Source organism: Patagioenas fasciata, chromosome 4 (genome assembly GCF_037038585.1).
Source record: "Patagioenas fasciata isolate bPatFas1 chromosome 4, bPatFas1.hap1, whole genome shotgun sequence".
Taxonomy (NCBI): Eukaryota; Metazoa; Chordata; class Aves; order Columbiformes; family Columbidae; genus Patagioenas; species Patagioenas fasciata.
In genome coordinates, this window is record NC_092523.1 from 25,738,136 (window position 1) to 25,764,008 (window position 25,873).

At 41.4% G+C, this 25,873-nt stretch overlaps 1 protein-coding gene across 15 annotated transcripts in view; it reads right to left on the minus strand.

Annotated features, from left to right (window-relative positions):
- The window catches only part of APBB2 (amyloid beta precursor protein binding family B member 2), a 177,137-nt gene that overhangs the window by 115,644 nt on the left and 35,620 nt on the right, over positions 1-25,873 (minus strand). For 13 of the 15 annotated variants that reach the window (XM_065837829.2, XM_065837831.2, XM_071807414.1 and 10 more), the window contains one exon: positions 4,998-5,094. The exons of the other annotated variants lie outside the window; for them this stretch is intronic. The gene's annotated coding sequence lies outside the window, so the exon portion shown is untranslated. The remainder of the gene's footprint in view (positions 1-4,997; positions 5,095-25,873) is intronic. 15 annotated transcript variants of the gene reach the window in all.

Here is a 25,873-nt window from a genome sequence, read left to right on the forward strand (position 1 = left end):
AAAGAGAGTACACAAAATAAATCCACCTCTCCTTTGTTTCCAGTTTTGGCAGGTTTTATAGCAGAACCATTCAACACAGAGAACTCTCTTAGTACCCCTCTATTGACTATACAGATGTTCAGTCATACAAAACCCCTCAGCATTTTAGTAAATAAAGAAATGTTGGAAAGAGTAATTTCTGCAACATGATAGGATAAAATATTACTTTAATATCAGTTAATTACATAAGGAAATAAAAGCCTGGGTTTTTTTCACATCTTTCTAGAAGGAAGCTACATAAACCATCTCTATAGTGAAACCTCATGATCGTGCATCAATGTCCTCCTGAAATATTTCTGAAAAATTAACAAAGTAGCAATTACAATGAAGTTATACTGGAGTTTTGGTCAAAGTACTTGTTTAATCTCATCTTCCCTCAAAAATGAAGGCTACAAGAGACAGTCAAGTCATATAATGCAGGATTTGTAGTTTTATTTAACTAAAAGAGTATTTGAAACCTATGTCTAGCATACTGGGATGAAACTTTGGTCAGCCTTTTCGTATGTTGAGTGACATAGGGACACAATTCACGCTGCATCTGAATCCAGTTTTATGCTGGTGTCAGTCACCAAAATCACTTGCACAAATAACAGAAGAGCAGTTACAGGACAGGCTCTTGTTTGGGCTCCTTGATTCTTTCCTCAAAGCTAATGCTGATGTACATTTAGAATAATATAAACATATTCCTGGGTACCCCTTCACAGCTGATGATGTATTGCAATACAGTGTAAATTGTCCCTAAACTGACAGGCCACATGCCACGTTTTTCTGTGACAATGTAGAGAAAATGATTCCCAGCACCCGAAAAGAAAAATGTATTACCTGAGTCAAAAGTCAAGATATGGTTCATTAACTGCAACTACCGCAAAAGATTTCCACCTTTCTTGACGGAAGAACTTGCTCTTAAGAAAAAACAATTTTTTAATAATTAAACATCTGGCAGGATAATCAGATTTGAGTTTCACGTTGTCACTGATGCTTCCAAATTCTAAGTGAGTCATGAATAATCACGTTAAATATTGCAACACTTCATTTAAAAAAAACTATTTTATTTAACGTTTTCTAAAATACAGTTAATTTCTACATCATGGTACCATTTTCCATTTTTTGACAAATGAGTCTGGGGACAATAAACTACCAGCTCAAGACAAACAACCAGCTAAGATTCAATTATTTCCAGGTCTGTTCCCTCCTACAACAGCCTCCCCAAAGGCCAAGAGCTGCATCCTCGGTTTGCAAGGACAGTTGCTATCAATATAGCAAGAAATGTATTTCTTTTTGAAAGTATGATATACTAAAGTAGTAAAAAAGGCTGAACCATGTCCTATACTACCCACTACTACATCTTCTGCTGCAGTTACCAGCAGCAAAAGGTGATGGTGAACAATGACAACATTGGGAGCACAAGTACAGGCTATTCCATTCACCTGCTGCAATTTGAGAAGTTCCCCCAGGGCCTCCTTTGCAACCTATTACTATTATTACCAAATCAGGCACCAGAGAATTAGCCTGATTTTGTGAATAACATCTTCCACAAACAAGAAGGTATTCTCTTCAGTCCAAAGTGGTGATAACATAGCAGGAAGTTTCTGATAAGCTCTGCTGAGCCACAGAAGCAGGCTTGCAGCACAGTCCTGGGGAGCTACCATGAAGGTATCGCAGCCACATTTGCCAAGCAACAAGTACTACAGATGATCTATGATTTCAGCTCCTCTACTGAGAGTCCCAAAACAGGCTGAGCTGAGGTCAGCTAGAATGGGACCCATTTAACTCACCTCCTACAGGTTCCCCATGAAGTATCAAAGCATACTTGTCTTTTGGGACACACTTGGACCTGAAGTTCAGGTTCAAGCAACCACGTTGCTTTGTGGGCAACAGTTTTAAATTACTCTTAGCAAGAAACTGCTTAACTAAAGAGGTGTCACAATACAAGTACATCCTGAGGTGGGAGCAAACATGGATTTTCTACTAGCCTATGAAACAAATCATTGATTCTGGTTCAACCCGTAACAGAGAGGGACACACACTACAGAAATCACTGTCTCAGCAGAATTACTGGAACAGCTATGAAAACCAAACTCCCTTGTTATTAGCAGCAGAGATCCCACTGGGGCATGGAGGTAGATGCTGATGTGGCCTGAAGGACAACCTGAGATATTGCTGCATCTGCTAACAGACTCTGAAAAGCAGGGATAGCTGCTCAGTTATTTGAACCCACACCAACTCCATTACCTCCAAAACCCACAGTTATCACAAAAGGAGTAAACTTTCCTTTTAATTTGAAAAGCTGATATCTGGCAAGCTGTATCCTCCCTGAGCAGCTGGGGTGAGGAGTTTCAACTGCATTAATCAATGACTGAATCACCACTCCCCTCAGCTTGGCATCAAAGCAGTCTGCCACAAGAAGCACATAATGCTGATTACAGATTAGCAGTGGTGGTCTCACAAAGCTGCCTGCAAGAAACTCAGCTAGCACCAGGCCAATGGTTGCACTGTGCCCTGGCTTCCTGACAGTAAAGCAGAGGCCAGCCAAGCATCACGCAGTGAGCAATTCACCTAGAGATGCTCTGACTGACAGCCCCTTTGGGAACTGGACATGGCCGCAAAGCAAGATGAGGCAGGGTGACTGGTCCTATTAAGGTGAAGGTCCTCAGCCCAACAGCTTCTTCCCCAGGGGAAAGACCGGAATCAGTTTTATGAGATTCCCTTACTGATACATAACATGACTCAGGACAGCAAGAGGAATTACAGGCTCTTCTAGTGAAAGGGAGAGGACAAAGAGAACATGAGAGGGAAGGAGGAGGGGAGAGAGAAAAGATGACGTGAGAATGACCTGGTATATGCTACAAATTAATAACTCACACGGCAACTCTATGTTTTAGAAGAATACTGCTCAGTTCCCATGGAAGAATTGAGGCTCTGACAAGTAGGTATAGAGACTAAAGAAAAACAACTTGGAAAAAAAAGCAGCATCATTAGCCCAGCCTCCTTTGTATTACAGTATTACAAGTCTGCTTGATTAACTGTGCTGGTTTGACTGAAAAAGGGTTAATTTTCTTCGTGCAGTTCAAAACCTTTCTTTTTCATAGTTAGCACACTCATTATTTGGACTTGGTTAGAGAACAAGAAGATAACACCCCAGCACAGAGATGATGTTTTTAATTGCTCTGGTCTGAGAGCCAAGGACGCTCTGAGCACTCTGCTCACAGGTGTGAGGCACCTGGGAGGGGGGACATGGATGGGGCAGAGCTTGATTGACATCTAGACTGATCAATAAGAGTATTCCATCCCATTAGTGTCATACTTTGTATTTAAGGGGAGATGGGAGTTGGGACCTTTTGGGTTGCTGCTCTTGTCCTCTCACTCGCTCTGTGGCACAGCCATGAAGAATTGCCTTGGCTATCTTTTATTTCTATTTTATATATATGTTTTACTAGTACTGTATTAGTATTTCGTTATTTTATTAAACTGTGTTTATCTCAATCCCAGTTTCTCCCTTCCCTTTTGATTCTCTACTCTATTGGGGAAACGGGGGGCAAGGGATGAGCGAGCAGCTATTGTGGTTGTATTGCTAGCTTGGGTTAAACCACAACATTAACATACACAAAAAGCGTGAAGACTAAGACTAACCCTGAACCCTTACATAAGCCCTAAAGAGCCATCTCACTGCACTGGTTAAAACGTTTGCATCTCACGCAACTGCGTACCAACATGAGATTAGCCCTGGCTGGAGTCTCATCATTCTATTTGTGCAAAGACTACTTTAATAAGAAATATCCTGTCTCACCAGAGCGTAGCTTTATCTAAGGAAGGGAAATAAAACAGGTTAAAAAAGGCATAAACATAAAACCTCTGAAATTCTTCACGATGAGAAGTCCTTTGTAAAGAAGGAATTCTTTGGGAAAAGTAACATGCAGCATGAAAGATCATTTTCTAAATCAATGTCTCAGCTAGGTACTAGCATTTATCTCCTCTCTGCATTTTAACTAACCAGCTAAGGAAGAATCTTACAGGATAAGGGTTTGCAGCTATGCACCCCGCAAGCAAAGCCACAACTCGAGGCATGCATAAGATTTACTCAGTGGTTACAAGGCTGCCGTACATCTGAGAGCTCTTGCCAGCTCACTTCCATCAGTTAGGACTGTACAAAAATAACATCCTGGTAAGGATCACATCAGCAAAAACCCAAAAGAGTCCTGCTGCATTTCAGGAAGGTCAAGCAGCAATCTTGATGGAAAAACTTTCTCTGTCTGGCAGTAAATAGCACAGTTTCTCCACAGGACTCTGCCAGTACAACTGCTTGTATGGTGCAGGTAAACCTACAGACATGCTTAGCCCAAGACTTCCAGTTAGCAGCACTTTCCTTGTGGGCAGGTAACACCAGACCTCTCACATAGCTTATTTCCGAAGATGAGCAGCCCTGCGGCTTGCCAGGTACTGGGAAGTATGTCCCACCAGACAAGCCCTCCACATCGATAGCCACAAAGCAGCTGCTGCTGTGGGCCTCCCTCCCGCTGCAAGACCCACACAGAACTATTTGAACACATCGCAGGGGACTGCACTTCTGCTGCATAGTACGTTGAAATCCAATACAGGTGTCTGCATTAACACACAAAACCACTGACATCACAGAGGAACAGCACTACTATGAAGCACCTCTGTTGCATACAGTCTTTCCTCACATGAGCTGGCAGAGCATGTTGTAGTGTTTTGTTGCACAAATCTAGCTAATCTGCAAGAATTGATAAACAAAGAACTGGTCTTGCTGGAGCACTAAAAAAGCTGGAGCATCTTTGTTATCAAATATCATAATAAACAATGTAAATACTGCATAAAAACAAAGGTGTCTCTGTGCTGGGAGAAATCTCAGATTTCTACATTTGAGACGTGGGACAAGAAAAGTGCAGAAAGAGCCCCACGACCCCAGAGGATTCTTGGACATGGAGTACGTTACTTACTCTCCCCAGCTCGTGGGTGGGAAGCCCGTACCAGAGCACCAAGTCCTGCAGTCCTGGGCACCAGCACCCCCTCCGGTTGTTGCAGAAATCAGGAAAGCTGCAAAACAGAAACAAGTCCCATTGTAGAGTTTTCGTTTATGAAAACTACTGAGCTTGCAAAGCTGCAGGTTACCAGAAGAAACCCAGGCGGCCACGCTCCGAGTCAGCAAGGCAGTGGGAGCCTGGGAACCAGACCAGTAGCAAAAGTGACTGAGTAGCTCAAGCAGCCACCTTCAGTTTAAATCCTCAAAAACCAGCTGCATTCAGCAACATGCTTGCAGGAGAAGTAAAATCAGTGCAGGGATCTTCCCAAACAGGGCAGGTGCCCAAGCTGCTGTCGGACTGCGACAGCTTGGGTATGCAAGAGTCACGCTGCAAAGCATGCTTTAAATCATCACTCTGTGCGGCATTACTGACCTGCTGTCTTCTCCATGCACAAACACCAAATATTACAAAGAAAATTATACAGATGAGCCTCCAAGGCAGGAAAAAAAGCAGCAAAAAGTCCTCACTAAACAGCATGTTCCTGATCTAATTTAGAAAATAAAGTGAAAAATCATCTTTGCAAATATGCTTGTGTTCACTAGACATTAAGTATAAACTTTATTTTTGCGAAGTCCATATGCTGCATCACAGTCAGTCCCCAACCATTTTGCCCTCTGGTAAATTATTACATTAACGCTACAGGGTTTGGTAACGAAAAATATACTGAGATTGCTGCCACATGGTGACAGAAGTGAGATTATCTCCCCATCAAAAGATTCTCCACCAGTGGCAGCAGATCTGTCAGTCAAAAGATGCTCTAGGATCCAAGGTATTATTCAACTTTATATTTGTTCTTCCATCCAGAGAAAATAAATATGCAAAGACCCAAGATGCAAATCTCATCTGCTGTAGAGCTTTAAATATATATACATATATATTTGTTAAAACAAAAGCCAGGCTAAATCAAGCCAAATTATATTTTGTTTTGAAGAGAGATTTCTTTTTTCTGTCCGTGTTCTAATAGGATTCCAGAACTACGAATCCTAGAAGGTACTGAAACAGAACAGATAATTTAAGAGAGACAAAAGTGTTCTTGTTAAAAAAAATCATAATTCTCATTTGGAAACTTGGAAATGGACCCTTTTATAAACCTTTTTATAAAGCTTTTTGAAGAAATTAAGAAAATTACTAATTTTTATTTTGATAATGAAATTGCACTTTTAAAACACTCTTCAAGGGAGCAGGAAGAAAACACAAAAATGCTCATTCAAGTAATATTCTAACCCAATTTAGCAGGCACAGTTGTGGACTTCTGTATCACATTATAAGATTTCAATGTTCAAGGGAAAAAAAAAAAGAAAGAAAGCACATGTTAACATCTCATACCAGTAAAGCCAAGAACCTAGTGATTTTCTTCTGTCTGAAATTCACAGGTTTTATATTAACAGAACTTTTTAGGGTAAGTGCTGAGACCCCAATCTTTTCCACAGACTGGGCACACCTGCTAGACTTTTTCCAAATAATTTTAAGGAGTGTCTTTCAGAGATAAGCAAACATGCATCCATCTGTGCTGGCATGGGCATTAACTCTCCTTATCCTACATATGAAACCTAATTTGCTTTAGGTTAAGCATAGTGTAACAGAACAGTGCTTAATTAAATAAAAAGTAGATATCAGCTCAAAAATCATTTTACTTCTGGAACAAGAGAATTTTTTGATCCAAACTAAGACAGGGTCAGCCACCAGTTCTGGGTTTAGAGGAAAGCCTGAAATACAAAATACAGCTCTCGAAGGTAGGAATGACCAAGCTCCCCAACAAAACAGTCAATAGGAAATTGCAAAACAAAGTTTCAGCAAGAGACAGCTGAGCTCAGATCCAAAGGGATATTAACACTGTTGACATAAATTCCTGAAATTGTGCTGCTGCACACCCAGCATTTTTAATTTCCCAGTGGATTATCTCTCCCCCACCCTGAGTGTCCTTCCCTTTTCTCCGTGTCCTGATGAACATGTCCTTCTCTCCACCCACATTCACACCACATTGCCTGCTTTGAAAATTGGCAGACTTGAAAACAACAACTCAGGGAGGAGGAGAGGATTTTTTCATGTTTATAAATCTTAGTATTTCAAAGAAAAGCTTAGTCAGCCAACAGTGCAGCAAGTCCAGTCTCTCAGACCTATGCAAACTGGAATAATTCATTTAGGACTTTATGAAAAACCAGTAAACTGGAAGGCAGATAGCATACAGGCACCGATACCCTTATTTGAATAAGAATTCGCAAATGCTAAACGCCCACACATGCCAAAGTAGGAACATACTGTTACAATTAATGAAATAAACAACTGTCTGGTTGAGGTGATATTAAGACCAAGATTAAAAGAATTAAACAGCCCGTATTTCCTTCTTTTGTGAAGATGGGCAACCACAACATACGCTATGATGGGATTAGATATTCCTGGGTATTTGCATTTCCATGGGACGCAGATCTGCAATTCAGTCCTCAGCCAGCCTCTGAAACTAGTGATCTTACAGGTGTCAGCATGAACATAATCTTGGGCACATCACAGAAATTCAGTTAGTAGAAATAATAAAACCAAATAGAAACCAGCCAGCATTAAAGTACTGAGTTATCGCCCTCGTTGAGAAGCTAGAACAAAACTTACTTTTGTAGATCTCTCAAAACAGAGAAACATTTACCTGATAGAGAGACAGAGACTGATACTCGGATTTAAATCCACTCCATCGAAAAACTGACACCAAAAAATAAAAATATTCACCAACTCTTCCCCATTCCCTGCTTGGCAGATGCATCTCCAACGGTCCCAGCAGAAAGCAGCCAGCCTGGGCTTGGGGCTGGCACGGCTCTCCAAGGAGAGCAACAGAAATCTTGTTTTGTAAACCCAACTATTTGCATCAGGGAATAGAAACTTTCAGGATTACATCACTCTGAAGCACTCCTCCTGTACGCCTTGTAGTAATGGCTATATACTGCTCACAGCCTGCAAACCTGCCTGTGTTGGGCAGCGTGGAAGGGTGTAAAATCAGTAACACGCAATCTGGCAGGGATTCAGTTGCTCTGGGAAAATAACTAAAGAATTCTCGATTCCTGTGCTTTTAGAATGGAAGCACAGTTGTGAATCTATGCACGAGGCTGAGGATATTACACATGCAGAGTATTCATCATATAGGGATGAGTGAAGTGATGTCAGTATGAAACTGGTGAGAGTTTTCATTCTGCAGTTTTCTCTTGGCACGCACAGATGTGCGGGCATACTGCATTGACATTATCAGACTGGGGACTCTGCCTTTAATCGTCTTTGAAACAGGAATTACAGGACCCCACCTTTCTCTCCATTAAAATTTCCACCTCTTCCTTCAATTTAAAAATAGAAGAAAGAAGCAGTCCAGCATAACATTAATAATTAGTAAGTACAGCGTGATCATCTATTTTAGGGACAAATTTTTCTCTTTTCTTCTAGAAAGAGACTGGTGATGTCCTATCTCCACTCCATCAGCCAGCCTCCTGGTGAGCCTCATGCAATGGCCCCAAGAACCCAGGCTGCTGGAGTTTGTTTTTTGAAAGGAGAGAAGGAAGAGCTGAGTTTTGTTGTGGCATTTCTAGGGGGTTTACTTGGGAAATAATTTTAAAGGAAAAAAAAAAATACACACCACACGAAATCAAAAGAACAAATGACTATTTTCTTACCAAAAAAATCCAAAACAAGAACAAAGAAAAACATACCAAAAACCCAAACAATCAAACAAAAACACCGCACAAAAAACCCACAACAACCAACCAACCACACAAAAAGACCTGCCAGGTGGATTAACAAGTGGCACTGCCATCTGACAGATGTGGAGGACTCTCATAACACAATGACGGGTAAAAGACTGATTAAAAATGGGGGGGGGGGGGGGGGGGGAAGAGAAGGCTGCCACTGCCACCTCAAGAATTCCATGACATTTTTAGCATCTACCCTTCTTCGTCTGCATCTTACCTTCTTTGACAGCAGTTTTTGCCAAATCCACAGAAGGAAGCATCTTAGACATCAATTCACTTACTGCCCTAGAGGGCCAAAAGGAAAATAGCTTCAACTTAGATGGTATTCTACCTTCCCAAGTTTTTGAAGGTCAGGAAGAAGCATTTCTCTCACAATTAATGACTAAAACACTGAAATGCACATGGCACTGTTTTATTTATTAACAAAGCCAAAGAGCTTTGGTTATCCACAATTCACAGGAGGGGCCCCACTCTTCCCCTTCCAGGTTAAAAGGCATATTCTGGACACCTTCCTGGAAAGGGCAGCAGATGGGTCAGGTCCTCCTGGCTCAAAAAGGAACATGGGCATCAGCCCCACAATGCTCACTGATTGCAGGGTCACTACAGAAGAGACTGTGAGGTAGGAAAGTCTTGATATTTATGCATGATACCCAAGTCTGTCTTCTTCATTTTAGTGATGCCTTAGTGATGTCTTTTATTAAGATTGTCCAAAGTGGATACCGGAAGATGTTCAGGTGGGTTCTGTTCTTCCTGTTAAAGTTTTGCACAGAATGGGGTGCAGGGAGGAGAGCCAAGAAACTTTCCTTTCAGGCTACTCTGGACCAAATCTGTGTTTTCATTTTAGCAAATCCTCCCTACCATTGTCTCCAAATCATATACACAGACCTCCACATTGCCAGTGACAGCTCCCAAACCCCAGGGTGCTATTTTGGTCCTTCAGCTGCATAACTTACTGCTTTTCTCAAGTGTTCCTGCTCACCAAGCCATGCTGCACAGGCACTGAAGCAGAAGAGAGCAAAGCACCGGGTTGACACTGAAGCAGAATTCCTCTTCAGCCTTGGAGAGGTTGACATGTACCACTGCACAGCACTGGCTACAGATCACCTGGTCCTGTCAGACTGTGCAATCCAAAAAACCCTCTTTGATTAATGTTCTGCTTCTATACTTACTCATAAATCATAATACCCTACCAATAAGAACAGTTATGGAAACACCCTGTCCTTGTAGCCTGAGGCAGCTGATATTTCCACTGATGAGTAATTTCGCTTCCTAAGGGTGAACCAGCCAGCCAGGGCAAGGACCTGTTCCAGAAAGACCGATGCTCTTCCGGTGCTTGGTCTCAGCACACATACAGCTAAGGCACGAAAGCCAATGGAAGAGGAGGAGAGCGTGGAAACACCCTGAGCACTGCCCTGAGCATCCCCAACAGCACAACCCAGCCTTGTGTCCCCCTTTCTGTCCCCAAACCCATCCCTTCCCTCCAGCTTTCAGCATCGCTGCTATCACAACTCATAACACGAACCAGAGAAGTAGCTTCCATTACACAACTGTCTGAGCAAACATCTGGGCTAGGTTCCTGGGTTCCTAGGTTATTATGCCAAATCACAGCATGATTGACATAGGGAAATGTATTGTTCAACAGCAACTCTTCAAGCACAGACCAAATACCACTGCAGCATGTTTTCCCCCCAGTGGATGGCAATCAAGCCATATTTTCTGTTGCATCAGGAGGGATGAGCAAAGCTTAGAACTCACAAAAGCCCAACACACAATTTGTTGTTAGCATTTCAGCAGCAAAACAAGTGTGCTTTGAAAATGCTCAAGCAGCTGAGTTTAAAAGAATTTAAAAAAATTAAAACTAGAAAGAGAAACTTGAATCAATACTTGAAAACAAAGTAGCCTGGAATTTCTCTCTCAAAAAAAAAAATCTTATTCTTAGCACAATGGGGTACAACTTAGCCAGGTGAGGAATTTTCCAAATACATGTTAAAAATTAAACTTACTTTTTACACAGGCACCAAATTTTAAGTCTGGGAATTCATACATGTGACAGAGACCAACCACGAGAGTTAGAAGCAAGTAAAGATGTTCATCCACAAGCTGTCTGAGAGAAAAACATCTCCAAACGATTTGACTTCTTAGCAGACATTCCATACTTCAGATCAGATTTTATCTGTCACTTGGAAAAAGCCCTGTGGGTGATGAGTATTCAGGTCACACACACCTTTCCTGCAGCAACCCACAGCACTACTATTCATGTGATAAACACCCTCGTCACAGCAGAAGCCAGTGGCAATGAATAATGCAGGACACCCAGTCGCTCTCCCACATATCACACCCATGGGATATGGAGGCAGCATTTTTAGCTTAAGTCATCCTCTCCCCTCCAGGGCACAAGCACCGCGTTTCAGTTATTCTCTCTCCACCTCCTGTCCTGCACATACATTAACAGGTCAAACCCAGCAAAACAGGATGAATCGCTGCAGAAGAAATAGGGACACAAACAGAAATGCAATACATCCTCTCACAAGATTACGTTAAAATCATCTGCTCAACTCAAGAGTTCCACAAACCAGACACACCGTTTTCCCAACAAGGTAGTCCTCTGTTTACTTTTGCCAAGAGATGTACTTTCCCGCCATTACAAAAATCATTTCACAAAGCATTAGCTAAACCAAGATAAATTAAAATGGAGCCACACCGGCCTTAGCTTGTAACCCAGCCTAAATGAAGTCAGGTTATTAAAGCCCACTGCAAAACTGAAGTGAAATCTGAATTTGCAAGTCAGCTCCTTTTTAAAAAGGCATTATCACCTGTGCTCTAAGTACAAACTCTCCCAGTAACTGACTTCAGCTACTCACTCCTACTCTAAGTACTGTTATCACTGTGTAATTCTCCCTAACCTCTCCTGATATTCTCCAGTACTTTCCAGCTTATGCTGCACACAACAGGGTGTTTCCTCCATCTTAGAGCATCCTCGGTACCCGACGCCCTCCAGTTTGTCATAATAAATTTTAATGATACAGTTGCAAGTCCTCATAATTTTGGTTTCAAAGCTAGCTAAAAGACAATGAAGAACCTTTAACATAGGGAACGTGCACTACCAGAAATCATACTGATTCTGCACACCGGGACAACATATTCAAAATAATTTGCACAGTATCTGTTTAGCTGTAAAATGGGATCATCCCCTCTACCTTACAAGCCTCTGTCATTGTGGGTCAGGGAAGGGGGAAGAAGGGTAGAATAAAGTTAAAAAACCATTGCAGCACATTTTTTCCCCCACAGTAAAAGATCTTATGTAAGCCTAGGAAAGGTTTGGAACAGATCATTACAGACGTGCTTAGTAGAATTAATGCAGAACCACTATTAGAAGTAATGTCAGACCTATCCCACTTCTATCACCTCAAATACAAAATTTTTGGGGGGAGGTGTTTTGTTTTTAATCTGGTGGGGGAATTTTGTGTAGCTTTGTTTTGTTGTTTGTTGGTTTGTTGGTTGGGGGGGTGTTGTGTGGGCTTGTTTTGTTTTGTTGGGTTTTTTTGGTTAGTTGGTTTAGGAGGGGGTTTCAGGGTGGCTTTTTTTTTTTCCTTTTTTCTTTTCTTTTTTTAACAGCACAGGGTCAGTGAGTACTTGGACTATATCTCGCTCAGAACAGCCGCTGGTTAATAGAAAAAAATCTTTATTTAGCTTATTCCTTTATTAATCATGCTGGCTAGCTGACTCACCATCTAAGGCTGATCTCTTAAGGAAGCAAAGTGGATAAAAGATACAGCAGCTGCGGTCTCACAATTCTCACAGAGAGACGGATATTTAGTTTTGTTTTTTTTTTTTTGCTTAACACTGCAGTTCTAGTGCTGTGCAGTATTTTCTCAGTACCCCACCTCTGATAGGGAGATTAATGGTGCGGTAGCCTGATAAAAAGGATTAATTTTCTGATCATTGTCAAAAAACAACTATACTCCCACTGTGTCATAAAATCTGCCCTAAGGCTAAAACTTCTCACCTAATCCCTATACTTTTAGTATATATTTTAAACCAACTTGAAGCCACTGGTAGAAAAGATCCTGCATTTTCTCCTGAGAAAACAGTGACTAACTACCCTAGCAACAACAGGAAAAAAATATGCTTTCCACAGAAGACAAATCAGGAAGACAGAAGATACAAAATCATCAGCTACAGAAATGTCACCAGACCCACAACCTAAAGAGCAAACTCTACGGGTGGCTGTCAGATGGCAAGAAGTTTTGTGCCCATATGCCAGAGATGTTACTCCTGTGTCATATATTTGCTTCCCACCTGGATCAATGACTTCCCGTTGTTCCTTGGATGACACTTGACTCCAGAACAGCATTGACAGCATCTTGGCCTTACATTATACAGAGCTTTCCTTAATCATCCTACAGGCTTCAAAAGTTTATTCCCTTAAACTTAAGAATATTATATCCTGCAACACAAGCAAATTCTTAAATTGAAAAACCCTGACAATTTATTTAATTTATTGATCCTTGGTCCTTGGTCCTTGATTAAGAAGTTCTTCCAAAAGGAGCTTGATTAGGAAGTTCTTTCAAAAGAATGAGATAATAAGTGTTTTATTTAACAAAATAACAAAAATAAGGGTGCAGATTAATTAATAACTATATTGCTGTGCCCAAAATATGCTCTTTTAGGTTCTAAGTTCTCCATTCGTCATGTTTTAAGACCTAGATGTTCATTAGCAAGCGTTATGGCTCTTTTTGTTCTGTTTTTGGTTTAGGGTTTGCTTTGTGGTTTTGTTCTTTGGTTTTGTGGCCATTTTGGTTTTGTTTGTTTTTTAAATAAGCTCATACACATATACACAAGAGGCAGCTATCCCTGCATTAAATCAGAAAATTTATAAATGACTTTCTTCTTGAATTGGAAGGAAATTTTCCTACAGGATGTCACATATACTTAATTACACTGCCTAATGGTTATATTTACACTTTATGTCAATACCAAAAAGTCAAGCTACAGAAATTATTATGTTGCTGCATTGTTACCAAGTATTCAGTAAAATAACCTGTACATTGCTATAACCACTTCCATTAAAACACAGGAAACACCATCTCAGAACAGACCTGACAGCAGCTATTAGTAGATGCTCCAAAAGGAAGCAAGAAAATTCACCTTAATAACATTCTCTCACCTCAGCTCACTTACGTCCCTATAATTTCTGGCTATGAATTAAAACCTCCTGCCACCCCTTCATTATAACTAAGGCCTCAATTCCAGAGAACTACACTGAATTTGTTCTCATAGTACACTGATTTTTTTCCAATCCATGCAGAACCATCCATGCCAGTAGGAGACCAAGGGGCATCACACATAATCACAGCAAGAGCAACCTCATCTCTCAATGTTGTGCACCCAAACTGAATTTAACACAGAATAAGACTTTTTTTTTTCTTTGCCATATAAAAGATTGCCCTGGATACGCACTGCAGTGCTTTGTCCTAGCACTCCTGAATTCCCAACAGGCCCACTCATGCTGTACCAAGAATGACAGCTATGTTGAGCATTTTGCTTGGAGGTACTCCAGGAATCTAGGGTCAGTAAAGTAGCCAAAGGCAGTCAAATTTACTTAAAACAGTCAAGTTAATCAATAGAGATTAAAGAAAAAAAAAAGATTAAAAAAAAACCCAAACCTCTAGCTAGTGACAGGAGGGCTTGATAGCTTCTTAAATGAGTACTGGTAATGACTGGAAGCTGCAGAGAGATGCTGGCTTGGACAGGAAAGTTCTGGAACTTTCTCAGTATTGATATTCTCCAGCAAAAGTGTGACAAAAGATGCAAGGTATTGTGAAGTTAAAAATGAAAAAGAAGGTGTGGTGCTCTACAACAAGAAATAAAGCATGCAATAGATAGAAAACAATGAGCTGAAATACTGATGGAAAAGTCTTCAGAAAGCCTCCAGTAAGTCAATGAGAATTTAGCCACCTGTGCTGGTTTTCACTGGGGTAGAGATAACTTTCTTCATAGTAGCTATTATAGTATTAGGCTGTGTTTGGATTTGTGCTGGAAACAGCGTTGATCACAAAGGGATATTTTAGTTATTGCTGAGTAGCACTTACACGGTGTCAAGGCCTTTTCTGCTCCTCACACCACCCCACCAGCGAGTAAGCTGGGGGTGCACAAGAAGCTGGGAGGGGACACAGCCAGGAGAGCTGACTCCAACTGATCAAAGGGATATGCCATACCATTTGAAGTCATTCTGAGCATATACAAGCAGAAAGAAGAAGGAAGTCACGTTTTATTTTTCTTCCCAAGTAACCATTACACATGATGGAGCCCAGCTTCCCTGGAAATGCCTGAGCACCTGCTTGCCCATGGCAAGTAGCGAATGAATGCCTTGATTTGCTTTCCTTGTGTGTGCAGCTTTTGCTTTAGCTATTAAGCTGTTTTTTATCTCAACTTACAAGTTTCCCCACTTCTACCTTTCCAATTCTCTTGCCCACCCCACTTGGGAGGTGTGAGTGAGGGGCTGCGTGATGCTCAGTTGCCAGCTGGGGTCCAAGCACAACACCATTATTTTCACAGAACTAGACTGCAGTCTCTGTCACAACTCAAAAACAAAATTCAAAACTCTTTTGGAGCTTACAAGTATTTTTCTCAGGCATGCCACCTCCAAGAGGTCTCAGAACCTGTTAGAGTACAAGTGAAGAGTTACAGCTCCTGGAAAAAACTAAATAAATAAATAATCACTGAGCAGTCACTCCAAGGCTCAAGGTTGAACACACGTGGCTGAAGTAGGATCCCCAGTTCTCAAAACATTAAAACTGTCTACCAGAGCCTCCACAACCTCAACAGGGTCAGGAGTTGCTAGAAAGCACTGTGAGAAGGAAGCACCTACAACTTCAGCTGAAGTCTACGGAAGCCATTAGGAAGAATTCCCATTGCTTCCAGTTTACCTGGGAAGCTTGCTGTGCTCAGAGCTACTGGGGGAGAATCAGTGGCTCTAAGATTTCCTGTCAAAGATATAAGTGCCTGTGCGTATCTACATACGTGTAAGTACGCGTGTGGATGGACACAGGCACACATTATAGATGCCTGCAAGGCCAGCCAACTCTGAGTCTTCATTTAAAAGCAACTTATTTACATAGTCAAAAGCAACAGTCAAATTTAGTATTTCTATTAAGCACAGTATAAACTTGAAATATGCATAAACAAGAGCTGGAACTGTCCTTAACTTCATGCATGCAGAACTTAAATGGAATACAGAGTCCTGAACTCAAACAGGTTAAACTCTGAGTACAAACATGCAGTGCTCATCTCTGCTTACAGAATCATTTCATGTACATTCAGCTGCAGAAAGTCAAAGTTGCTGTTCCACAGCCGGCAGGCTGAAATCCTCCATGTAACAGTACAGTTTTACATCCACACTGATTTAAGCCAACTGGCCCTTTCAGCAGCAGTTGGGCTTTAGACTGGCTCAGCCACCTCATCACAGCAACACTGTCACAAGGATGCATGTTCTTTGAGGGGCTGGTTTTCAGATGGGTCCTCAAACTGATCAGCTGGGATGGGAGGGGCCACAAGGGTGCCAGGGAGGAGGAAAAGGTGTGTACTAATGACTTAAGAAGATGAACAGACACCCTTTAACAGTAGTTCTCAGCAACCGCTTTTAAAATGTTAATTTCAAAGTAGTTCAAAATGATATGAAACCATGCCCATAATATTTGACCACGCCTTTAAGCTTCGTTGAAGGATGTCCCATCTGGCACACGCTGCAGGCCAGAAGCACCACCAGCACTAATGACTCAGATGACACACAACCTCACCAGTGTGCTTGACTCTTATCCTGACCAATCTGTGCTTTCAAGGAGAACAAAAACAAACAAAAAACCCAAACAAAAACAAAAAAACCCACAAACAAACAAACAAAACACACACACAAAATACGCAAAACAAACAAACAAAACCACAAACAGAAACTCCACTGGGGTCATAGCTGAAGCTTACAGAGATCCACACATGGGTTCATATAAGTTTAAGATGGGAGATGGATCTAATTTCAGCACAGAGCACACACAAATAGGTTCTCCTTCTTCTCTGAAGTCCAGAAGGAGGGTGCAGGAGTTGATGCAGGACAGCCCTGCTCACTCCTTGCCACCTAGGAAAGGATAGGAAGGGTGAACCCAACATCAATCAAGCAAAAGCCCCCCAAAATAATCTACAAGTAACTGATGCATGCTGCCCACAGTAACAAGCATTTTTAAAGAGATGCCTTTTGTAAGAAACATCAGCCAGGCTGGGCAATACCCAGAAGCCCTGTGAGCTTCAGCAGACACATGAGGCAGAGTGCAACAAGCAACAATAGGGTTTCACTTACAGAAACATCCTGAGACTTCCTGCACACTGGATACCTGGTCAGAGGAATATTTGCCTGACAAAGAGATGCCAGTGCTCCAGCAAGTCATACAGTTTATGCGATAGTTACGATAGTATTAGAGTAAATATAAAGCTTGAGAAAGCACCAACACGACAGTTCAAAAGCAGCTTAAATTGAGAAAATGTAATAGAAACCAGAGAAGCATTCTGCATCCCTCCCCTAAGGGAGACAGACAGCGCCACTGGCAAAGATACTTTCAGTCACAGTAATTTAACTGTGGTCTTAAATCACTGGAGAATGCTTTGGTGTGAGGGGAAAACTTTGTTCATAGCAGTAATTAGCAGACAAAACCTGTTCCCAGTGAAATCAGTGGGGCTAGGATTCTGCACTGTTTCCATAATTAACACATTTCAACTATGTATACATTTGGCCAGTTCTCTAGCAAACCTTTTTTTTCTAGCAAAAAATTTTTTAAACCACCACACATCTTCCATATAACATGCCACGGCAGGTATGTGTTTAAAAACCTGACCTGAGAGCACAGCTCAAAATTCTAAGTGCTTTCACGCCAGTCAGCATCTGACCTCCTGAGGTATTTATTACTGATTATCTTTCCTGTTTCTGTTTGTACTTTATCACAGACCTTTCGAACTCACCTAAAGAAAGTCTACTAAAAGAAATAAAAAAATCAACTCTATTTCTAGTTACTACAAAAAAATTATGAACAGTTAGTGCTTAAACCCAGTTACTGCCAGCCAGCAAGCATTCCTAGGAGACAAACTTTGCTGCTTACCATTTTGCAAAATCACCATATCAAATCAGCAAAAAATTCATAATACTTTAAAAAACTCGCCATACTAAATGTGCTACTACTCTAGAAGATAAAAATCCAATTTAGAGATACTTGTATGCAAAATGCACACTGCGGAAGATATTAGCAATGGACCACTAGATTATGAACTACAGCCTTCTGAGTTGCTCACTGTACAGGCACATAAAGATTTATGTTTAAATTTAACACTACCCCAATGTGGCTAGAAAGTCAGCAAAACCAGAGCTTTCAAACTTAATGGCATGGAGTAGTTGGGTTACGGTGACAGCAAGTTATTTGACTACAGTACTGCATTAGCAGGTAACAGTGTGGTCCACCTCACACCTAACAAAGATTGGCCACACAACCCCAAGAGGCACTTCCAGAGGGCTGACAGACCAAAAGCAGTAGCAGCTTCCCGACCAACTTCTGTATAAGAAATTGGCAATAAGGAAGAGGAGAACATTTAAAAACCCACAAAGACTTGATATCTTTTTCACAAGACTTTCAAAAATCCTATGAAGCCCCCCAAAAAACGTAACCAGGTTATTTTTGTGAATCCTGACAGCCAGGAAAAGAAGTGGCTGTGCTTTGTATAAGCCAAGCAAATACTTCTACTATGATGGTTTAAATAAAACTGACCCCAGGAGAGGAAATAAATGTTACCCAAGTCATCTGGCACATTCCCCCATCTCAGGTACAATGGACACCAACAATTCCAGACTGGGGACAGCATTTCCTCACCAGGGCCACATCCAATTCCCTCTTGGTAAAGAATACTTTAAAGTAATTTAAATTCTGCCATGTAGGTCCTGATGATTTTATTTTAATTGCTTATGCTTCTCAAAAAAAAAAAAAAAAAGAGAGGCTATCCGGTAAAAAAGTAACCCCAGCTCATCTCCCCAGTTGACTAATTTGGGACAGATCAGTGCTGACATTAAAATGGATAAAAAGACTGCTGATTAAATACCTGTCAAAGGCAATGACAATCCTTTTTTCCTTCAAATTAGCATGTGTTTTATCGAAGCCAGGTCACTGTAGCAGGTTGACCCTGGTTGGACACCAGGTGCCCACCAAAGCTGCTCTATCACTCCCCTCATCAGCTGGACAGGGGAAAGAAAATATAACAAAAGGCTCATGGGTCAAGATAAGGACAGGAACAGATTGCTCACCAGTTACTGTCATGGGCAAAACAGAATTGACCTAGAAAACTAGTTTAATATATTACAAATCAAATCAGAGTAAGGTAATGAAAAATAAACTCTGATCCTACACACCTTCCCCTCACTCTTCCCTTCTTCCCAGGCTCAACTTCACTCACTATTTTCTCTGCCTCCTCCCCACCAGAGGTTCAGGGGGATGGGGACTGGGGGCTGCGGTCAGTTCATGACACATTGCCTCTGCTGCTCCTTCCTCCTCCAGGGAAGGACTCCTCACACGCTTCCCCTGCTCCAGTGTGGGGTCACTCCCATGGGAAACATTCCTCCATTAACTTCTCCAACGTGAGTCCTTCCCATGGGCTGCAATTCTTCACAAACTGATCCAGCGTGGGTCCCTTTCACAGGGTGCAGACCTTCAGGAACAGACTGCTGCAGTGTGAGTCCCACACAGGGTCATGAGTCCTGGCAGCAAATCTGCTCCAGTATGGGCTCTTATTTATGGAGCCACAGCTCCTGTCAGAAATCTGCTCCAGCATGGGCTTCCCATGGGGTCACAGACTCCTCTGGTCACATCCACCTGCTCTGGTGTGGGGTCCTCCCCAGGCTGCAGGCGGGTCTCAGTCCACCATGGACCTCCATGGGCTGCCAGGGGACAGCCAGCCTCACCATGGTCTGCACCTCAGGCTGCAGAGGAACATCTGCTCCGGTGCCTGGAACACCTCCTGCCCTCCTCCTTCACTGACCTTGGTGTGTGCAGAGGTGTCTCTCACATAGTCTCATTACTCTCTTCTGACTGCTGCTGGTGTTGCACTTTTTAAACCTATGTTACACCATCACTGATGGGCTCACCCTCAGCCATCGGCAGGTCCACCTTGCAGCCAGCTAGCACTGTTTTTATCAGACACAGGGGAAGCTTCTGGCAGCTTCTCTCAGAAGCCATCCCATAGTCCCTGCTACCAAAACCTTGCTGTGCAAACCCAATACAACCACAGAGGCCTGCTGGGCTGAGGTGTCACGAGGTCTCTCCAGCAGCCCAGGCTGTGGCAGCTGCCCCAGGTGCCTTCTGCCCCTTTGGAACTCCAGTACCATCCAACAAGTTACGAGCCAAACTGTGCTTATACTGCAGATAGTCTAACCAACTGCTTCAAAAACTTAGTTCTTATGGTTTAATCTACACATCACACTGCAACAGAGGACATCGGTCTCTAAATACATAGTACAGCAGTCTGTTTTTTCCAAACATGCACTGCGTTTTCTCTTTAGCTGTGAGGAAAGGTTTGGTTTTAAACAGTGACTAAAAATTCTGTTTACAATTTTTCACTAGAAAAGTACAACTGTTGCTTTGAAATTAATGTAAATTTTCTGATGCAACGTGACTAATGGTATAATTTAACCCAACTTAGACAAAGCCTATCTTCTCCTGATGAAGGTACAAGGCACTACAGAAGTTTAAAATACTGTACTGCTTTTGCAGATTTACAGTGAGTTCCTCTAAAAATAACTGTTGAAAACACTTTTCTTCCAATTTGCCTATTACACAAGCAAAGCTTTCTCTAAATTCTACTAAATAAAATAACAGCTAGAAACCAAGTATAAAGAAATCACACACACACCTTTTTACTGCAGACCTTCCCCATGACACAGAATGTAGCTTGTTCACCTGTGTACAGATACAACAAGGCCCAGTTCAGAGGAAAGGTGGCAATCAAGTTTTACACAAAAAAGAAAGAAGTGATTGTGATTACTGGAGGTAATGAAACATAAGAACAGTTATTACAGTTAGAAAAAAATGAGAGATAATGCAGAGGTTTGAAACAAGAGATTTTATTTCACCTGATAGTGCTAAAATATCAGATTCTTCTTTTGAACTTACAACTTGTTTCTCAAGCCTCCATCTCTTCTTCAGAGATGAGGTTTAGGCAAGGATAATGTTTCCTTTATTTGCACAGTAAGAGAGCACACTTGAAATGCCAATAAACCTCAGATTTCCCTGGGCTGAATCACCCTCTCAAGTACCGTAAAAGGTAAATATCTGCACCCATGCAGCTATGTGAGTATTCCTGTTAGTTAGCTACAATTTACCTAGCACTTAGAGGCAACTGTATTTTTTTTTTATAATGTATTAGCTGAACAAGCATCACATACAATATTACTTTAAGTATTAAGCTAATGAAAAATCATAGCTGAGGCTAAACACAGAGTAACAGCTCAGAGACTGGAAGATCAAGGATTTTATTTAATGCTAAGGCCTTGTACAAATTGCTTGAGACCACCATAGGATGGTTTACAAATCTACTAAAACCCAAAAACACCATAAGTAGTACCTGTGGCTTCTTGACAGGTGCATCAAAACAAAACAAAACTGGACGAGATAAACTGTAAAATCATTTACATGTGTATCGATAACTCATTTTGACACTGCTTAGAGACCCTCCATTTAGGTATATCCTGTGCACAAAACACTGAGTCAGAGGAGTTCTCCTCTCCATGATTTCCAAATCAGGGAACATGGCAAGCTACTAGAAAGTGATAAATGAGACAGGATCAGAGCCATACAAAACCAAAGTCACCAATTACTCACAAACAAAATTATTTCAACAGTCAGAGGAGACTCAGACTAACTATTCTTACACCAAAGCTCCTGCAAGATAAGACGGATCTTCAGGAATTCAGCCAAACCTGCCCACACGAGGCAGGCAAGATGAGTGAAGGGCCTACTGTCACCTACTGCTATAATGTAACTTGCTGTTTAGAGTCATACATCTTCTGATATTCTTAACTCCTGATTTCCAGGACATGAGAGGCTTGCTGAAAGTCTCCAAAATAACTCCTGAGCCACTGACCAAAGATAATATGCAAGTACACATTATCAGTAAACCTAAGCCGTACTGTTACATTGTGCTCTTATGGTTTCCTTCCTTTTAGATACAGGTAAGGCACTTTACAACAAAAACACCACCACCAAAAAAGCCATACAAAGATTTTTTGTTTCACATGATAAATAAAGCAGCAATTTAGGCTAGCTAATAACAAGAAAAATCTACTGTATCAGTTTAACCATCAGAGGGATATGATTAAACAGGTAATAAATACCCACATCTAAGTGAAACACAAAGCTAACTGTAGGATTAATCTTCAGCTGCAGAAAACCCAAGGGTCTATAAATGATCCTCCACGAAATAGCATTTCTTCTAAAGCAATCGATTTAGTTGCTCTGGTGGAATACAACTGTGATCAATATTAAGCCTGAGACTGTAGAATTTACAAGCTACAGGATAATGTACACATCCAAGCCCATGACAGGGACATGTAAGGAGCGCTCTCTTTCCTAACAGAGCTAGTCTTTTGAGTAACTACTGCACCAGCTCACTAGTGATCAACACTGCAATCCACAGAAGCAACTTCCAACAGCAAAATGTCTCAATACAGGGTAGTTTGGATCCTCACCCATTTTGCTAGGCTACGGTTAAGTTGTGGGCAAACATGCAGCAAAGTAAGTTGACTTCTTGCTTTAGATCAAGAAACAGCAAAAAAAGCTCAAGACTGATCAATTGTTAAAATATCATGAATCACAATTTTTCCTTAGCAATTACAGGAGATGATACTCAGTGTCCTACAGGGCATAACCAGATCCTTACAGAACACCACCTACGGCAACTAAAAAATATTACCAAAATGCATCTGTTTATATAGGCTTTTCCAAGCATTTAATACTTATGCAAAGTTCCATAAAAGGATGAATCTTCCATAGTGAGGGACCCAAGCTCATATACAACATCTTAGCTCTCCCTAGAGATGATGCTGCTGCAGCGTACTCAACTGTGAGATCTGGTTGTCAGAAGAGCTGTCAAACACAATGACCGATTTAAATCTGATACCAGCTGCAGCAGTCTTCCACAGCACAAAAGCTTTTTACCACGGATGCTTACGCTAGGGAAGTATTACAAATGTTTATTCTCAAAGTCCATTTATGTCTTGCAGCACGTTCTGACAGATTACTGCAGCATAGTATGTACCTGATGTCTGCAAAACTCAAGGCCAAAGAGGTGTCAAAGGTCCTTAAGCTGGCAGTGACACAGAAATGCTGCAATTTAAGATAAACAAGGAAATCGCACCATGTAATCAAGCTGATAATTAGTGTATATTTACTTCGTCAGAGGAAGACAAACAGGGTGAGTAAAAAAGGCTCAGAAACCACTCTGCTTCTGGAGGAGAAGCCAGGTTTTATGCAGGCAAGAGGCCATTTCTCACAGTACTATTTCTTGTGAGCGTGCAGAGGTCAGCCTCCTGCTCAGCACACCTGTGAGGAAACCCAGGAGACGGGCACCTCTGACGATTCACACCCGCAATCACCAGATGATTGGGAACACAGATTGGAAACAGCAACAATGGTGATAAACGGCAAGATACTAAGGGTTCAAGAGGAGAAAGCTGTATTTTTACCTACTGTGAAGAGCTGAATGGAGATAAATAACCATTGCATTTCAATGTCTGTGTTCAATTTGGGTAATTCCAGTTTTCAAGAGCCCTGACAGTTTATCGCTTCCCTATCCTAAGAAATTTGTGATATTTCTGAAAAAATAAAACCCAATACACTCAAAATTTGACACAGTGTCCTGTGAAATTACAGAACTATGCAATAGTTTTGCTTCTTTGCAATGGGTCTTTCTTCCTCGTCACAAGAAATGCTTTAACTTTGATTTCCAGAGTGCTTCAGTTCAGTGGGATTCCCATTTACCCCATTACACGCCTCCAAACTCTCCTGGGCCTGTTCTGGCACCTGGTTAATTGAGCACGGAGCCTACACAGGGAATTAACCCAGCAGAACATGGAGGGGGCAGAGGGAGTAGGAAGAACCCAGGCAGTGTATTTAATAGGGATGGGTATAAAAAAGCCCCAGACAGCTGAAGCAAAGGTGCAGGCCCACATCACACAATGTGTGAAAAAATGAGGTAAGGACAGCCCATTCCAGCAGTAACTCACTGGCTTCGCTGTAATATTAATTTTCATTTTAGTCAAAGCCATTTAGCTAAAAGGATGCTCTTGATTCTGTAAGAACACCCCTCCTAGAAAACATCTAGTACCCATATGCGCTCATCCTCTCTGTTTCAATGACAACTGAAGCAATTCAGTTAAGTTTTTATTTCTGCAGTGCTTAAAATCAAATGGCTGACACACCTACATGCAGTTCATAAAACCACAGGGCTACAAGGTTTGATGATATAATTTGACATTGCAGGTGATAATCATTGAGAAGTAAACAAATACAGAAAAAAAAGCAGCATTGTTTCTCTTGACAGCTGCAGAACCCCACCTCCCCATTCATCACCACGCTAAAGCATTTCCCTGGACACAGCTCATGAGTTTTGCAGGTAGATCCTGCATTAATGTTCCTGCTCTCAAAGTCAGAAGCCAGGAACTCATAAAATTTTCACCTTTATTTTCTGACTTTTGGTTTAGCAATTTATGCTGTTTCGTCAATCAGTCTTAGAAGAGAGAAACACGGAAAAACCCTTGACCTAAGAAATATGTTGTAAATTTCTTTATTGTGAGGACAGAAAGAAAAAGAACAATAGCCATAAACAGTAAAACATCAAAAGTAAAAAAAAAAAAAAAAAAAAACCACCACAAAACACCACACACCAAAAACTGGCTTGCAACTGAAATTCTTTCAAATGCAATTAAGTTTATTTCAAGCTACACCTATATTAGTGCAGTAGACAATAATTACTTGGCAGAGTTGCATCTAAATCAAACCTTTCTTTATCATAATATGCCTTAGTGAGAACTGCCTTCATTTTTGATGACTTAGTGGAGAAAAAGAAATGCTAACACCATATTAGCATAGATCTAAGCAGTGGATTGCTTAGCTAAAGCTCCACCATCTACTATTTTTGCAAGCACCTAAACATACAGCCAATAGTCAACGGATATAATAGTTGCCATATTTGCTGAATAGGCTTTTTAGAAAGCAGGACACAGAAAAAAAAAAAAAGAGTAAAATTGTAGATCCATTTAGGAAAAAAAAACCACACAACCACTTTACATTCAGATCAGTTTCTTATCACAGAAGTCTCATAAAAGTGCTACTGAAACAACTGTTTTTATTTTGGCAGGACATCAAGAAAGAAAACTTGAAACATTATCAAATATCTGTTAATAATAAATATATCCCCCTGATCCTTTTGACCTCAAAAAGAAAAGGGGTCAGCCATGGCAAATGACATCTGTATTATTCCTCCTCACTTTGAGAGGCACATTCAGGCACCAACCCTTCACAGGAAGGAATCCCATTTCCCTACAGAGTCACCCCGAGCCAGGCACATTGGTCAGACCACAGGGAAACGAAGGTGAAGAACCCTCCACGGCCATTTCTGCAAGTTGCACAGCACAGAGCTGAGGGACAGCAACAGATGAGCACCAACCCCACAAAATAACAACACAGCCACAGAGAAACAAGAGCAGACCTCCCAAGACCATCCTCAGGCAACATCATTCCACTCATTAAAAAGGTGTCTGCATTTTCTGGACAAATGCAGCAAAACCAATGACATCTGCAAAAGCCTCAGAGCCCCCCAGACAAAGAGTTCCAACCAACTCACCTAGGCAAAAAAATTCAAGAAAGTGGCATTAACCTCCCCATCCTCCAGAACTGCTGCCTCATTTTCTCCAAACCTGCACCAGGCTGATAAGTAGCTATTGGAGTGCCAAGATCCACAGAAGTACTATCCACTCTAACACCTGAATAT